General features: G+C 34.5%; 1 long non-coding RNA gene across 1 annotated transcript; it reads left to right on the forward strand.

Moving 5' to 3' along the window:
- The first annotated feature begins 1,799 nt into the window (after nucleotides 1–1,799).
- On the forward strand, nucleotides 1,800–4,059 carry LOC109582310 (uncharacterized). Its single transcript, XR_002185022.1, has 5 exons — nucleotides 1,800–2,018; nucleotides 2,086–2,355; nucleotides 3,273–3,401; nucleotides 3,520–3,616; nucleotides 3,732–4,059. It is a non-coding gene; the product is annotated as an uncharacterized LOC109582310 (long non-coding RNA).
- The last annotated feature ends 77 nt before the right edge of the window (nucleotides 4,060–4,136 follow it).

Raw genomic sequence — 4,136 nt, forward strand, 5'->3', positions numbered from 1 at the left:
GGGTTTTTGGCATGATTAATGATATGAATCTAGAACATGTAGATCTATTATGCATGAACATTTTAGATAACATAGATAATAAAAGACTCCTGGTAATTATTTATTCATCTGTTGGGCGTAGTTCATCAATTAACAATGAATGATATTCAGAATGGTGACAGTTTTGTCACTGTAAATGCAAGGGAAAGTCCTATTTCTAGTGATGTTGAAAGTTCAGGACTAATCTCATCTCATTCCTTACGGAGAGTGAAGCTGCGAAAGAGGAAGCGTTCTACAGAACCTGAGACTGAGTCGACTGGTACTACAACAGAGGAAAGGCCCCAGGCTCTAAGTGTAGCCATCTTGAGCCTGATTTTGAACTGTGACCACCTTCAGAATCCTCTTTATCATTAAAGGATGAAGCAGGATCAAGTGCAGTTGCTGATGAAGCTAAACACCTCACAAAATAAAAAACCACTTGATAGCGACTATCAATCAATTATTAATAAATCAGTGGAAATATTAAAAGAGACTAATAATGGTGATATTTTTGAAGATACATTCCTTTTGTCCCTAATTCTTGGGGTACCAACTGTTATCATACAAGTAATGCACACTATATGAGTAATAATATGACTGCCTACTTGTTCATGGTGTTTTTATTTTTTTTTAGATTTTTGGTGGCTATCAGTTTTATGTGTCTTCTTACAAGTCATTGTTGAAGCATCGTTCAGCTAGCATGGACGTACTAATAATAGCACTGGCTATCACCATAGCCTTTGTTTACTCTGTAAGTACAGGGACATACTGTTACTCCTATGTATGGTGTACATAATGTTATTAATTAGTGGCAATTATCATTAATTGGTTTATTTTTGAATGGCCGTAACTTGAAAATTTGAAGTCAGAATTGGTTCAAACTTTTTACATAGCATAAGGACATCAATATGTATTAGAAAATGTAATAAAAATTTGGGGTCATTTGGAGCTATTTTTTGGAAAAAAAGCATGGGCTAAGCAAGGCTGCAAAAGTCGTGGCAGCCATTTTGTTTGGGGGGTGAATCCTACTTAGTAATGCTACCGCGTTACTAATGGTACAGGGAAAGTCTCAGAAATCAGTATAATTATTTTAAAACTGCCATAGCTCACTGAAAATCAACTCAAACTTAATGTATACATTTGTAAAGACATCAGCTCACTCTCTCTTTCTCTCCAGGCTCCTATTCAGTGTATAGCTGACAAGATATAGCTGGTTACTTTGTGCCTCTCATTCTATTCTTTCCTTTTTCTGCTGTTTGATTGCAAGACTACACTGGAGCCCATGTAAGTGTATGCACTGTTAACACAGGATATACTAATGTATATCCTAATACTAATACTAATATTCATACTTGCATAATATTTTGTGTCTAAAATTTTTGAAAGGGAAAGTGCTTCTGCACAAACCCTGCTTTCAATTCATTAGTATTTCATTATGCATGTACCGTATGTCCTCAAATAAACGCTGAGTGCAAATAAACACCGGGTTAGCAATAAAATGGAAGTATAAATACGCAAATCTAGCCTAGTAGCTTAATAGCAGCATGGATGCCTTGTAGATACCTCCTTAAACTTCCTGAAGTCTCTTGCGTGAGGTCCCGGGTTAGAATCCCACTGTTGGCTCAAAATTTATTTTGTTTTTTTTATTTTTTGAGGTACGAATGTCATTTTAAAAAATTAACGTCTGGGCTTCTATTTAAGGAAATACAGTACATGTATGCGAGAGTCATTGAGTGTGGTAGTTTATAATTATTTTATCATTATTGTGCATGCATTAATTAGGATTATTGTGATTCCAACCATACAGAGTCTGATCATAGCTCCAACTGCTATGACATAAGCCACGCCTTCAGACACGCCCTCACTGGTTTGTTAATAGCCTGCCTGTGTGATGTGCTCTTGGTTTAGCCACACCCACTGCTGTCATGATTGGCACTGGAATTGGAGCTAGTAATGGGATATTAATAAAGGGAGGAGAACCACTGGAAACAACGCACGAAGTATGTACATGGTTTGAAAATTTATTTAATTTTTTGTCCTATTGACATTTTTATTAAAAATTAATAGGATAAGGCCATTATTTTTGATAAAACTGGTACTCTAACTGAAGGGAAACCAGCCGTATCTCATATTATGCCCTACCTGCTCCTTTAGTCGGTTCTTGTCAATAGTGGGTGTGGCCAAGAGCAACAGTGACTACCCTCTGGAAAAAACAATCACTGCCTATGCTAAAGAAGTAAGAAAAGATAATGTCCTCTTACTCTCTTTCTTTAAACTTTTAAATAATGACAGTGAGTCTGATGATGATGATATGCCTACTGTTAGTTTCTGTAAAGGGTAAGTGACTACAATCACTATATCATTCATCATAAATTAATGGACATTTTACGGCATTATTTAAATTTCCTTAAATTATTTGACTACATGTTCAATAGATATGGATTTGCTAATTTTCATAGCCTATAGGTTTATTTTATGTTTTATGGCATTTATTAAGGACAGTTATGAAGCCATAGTAACTTACATAATTAATCTTGCATGCATGTACATAATATTTAAGAGGTACATGTACTATATAAATTTTCTATTTTACTACATTTTTTTATGAAGCACTTTTGTATGTTATGGTAGAAAGTTTGAGTTGAATCCAATCAAATTGGATTTTATAAATTTTTAAAGTTGCTTAAAATTGGGCCAAGGATTGTACAGGGACTTCGGCCAAATTTTGCTAAAAATGAAAAGTAGAAAATTCTTAATTTTTATGTTTTCTGATACATACATATACATGTACTTATGTTGCGTAGAAAGTTTGAGCTAATTCTATTTAAATTTGGATTTTTTATGAATTTTTAAATTTGATCAAAAATTAGGCCAAAGTCCCTGTAGGGTCTCGAACCAAATTTCATCAAAAATTAATAGGAGAGAATTATCCATTTTCATTTTTTTTTTGATTATATACATGTTCTTATGTTGTGTAGAAAGTTTGAGCTAATTCCAATCAAATTTGAATTTTTATGAATTTTACAAAATTTGCGCTATGTAACAGGGTCTTGGCCCAAACTTTATCAAAAGTGAAAAGGAGAAAATTCTCCATTTTATTACATTTTTGATGTACATGTATTTACATGTACATGTTGTTTATTAAGTTTGAGCTGATTCCAATCAAAATTGGATTTTTTATGAATTTTAAAAGTCATGGGCTGTATTGTGATCATACTGATATGTTCTGATATGATATGTATTATGTACTGTAGAGATATTTCCTTGGTTGACCTGAGCATCTGTCATTAAATAGAATAGAAGGAGACAGAAGAGGAAGTACAAATGTATAGGAAACCCTCAGCTACGAGGAGACCAATGAGACATCAAGCATATACTTACGGGTAATGATGGGTATAATGATAGTGAATCCTTGATTATGTTTGCTGAGTTAGCTTTAGTTAGATCTATAAGGACATTTTTGAATTTGTGCTATAGTTATTTACTTTTTGTTTGTATCAGGTATATACAGTGTCACATCCAGGACTATCAGTTCAAGGACTCTAGAGTTAAAGCTAAAATTGAGTAAATGAAAGAAAAGGAGAGGGATGTATGATAGGTAAAAGACAAAGGAAAAGAGAAAGGAAGGAGGAAGAGAGTGGGAGTGAGGCTGAATGTGGATAACTGTATTATCACACATCAGTTCTTTCTTTATTCTTTTCTTCCCTCTACAGCTGCCATGGCTCGCTTCTACAGCTTCAAACTTGTCAACATCATAACTACTGTACATGTATGTGTTCAATAATATTATTTTTTATGGCGTACCATACATGCTGTACTCCAGTAGTACTACAGAATACAGTTCAATAAGTCCATTCTGTTTTGTGGTTCACTGGAAATTAATAATTATTTTTTGTTATTATGCAACTAAAATTTTTTGTTCAGTGCATGTAGCATTCATCACCAGTGGCGGTGCCAGGTCAATGAAACAGAGGGGGCACTATATACAGGAAAGGGCACTATAATGTCAGTCAAGAATGGCTTGGGAGGCATTTAATTAGATTAAAAATACTAGTGCTTTAATTAGAATTTTGCCAACAGGGTGGGCCTGTGCCCTCCAGCCCCCCCCCCCCCCCCCT

The sequence above is a fragment of the Amphimedon queenslandica genome, unplaced genomic scaffold (assembly GCF_000090795.2).
Source record: "Amphimedon queenslandica unplaced genomic scaffold, v1.1 AMPQUscaffold_13391, whole genome shotgun sequence".
NCBI classification, from domain to species: Eukaryota; Metazoa; Porifera; class Demospongiae; order Haplosclerida; family Niphatidae; genus Amphimedon; species Amphimedon queenslandica.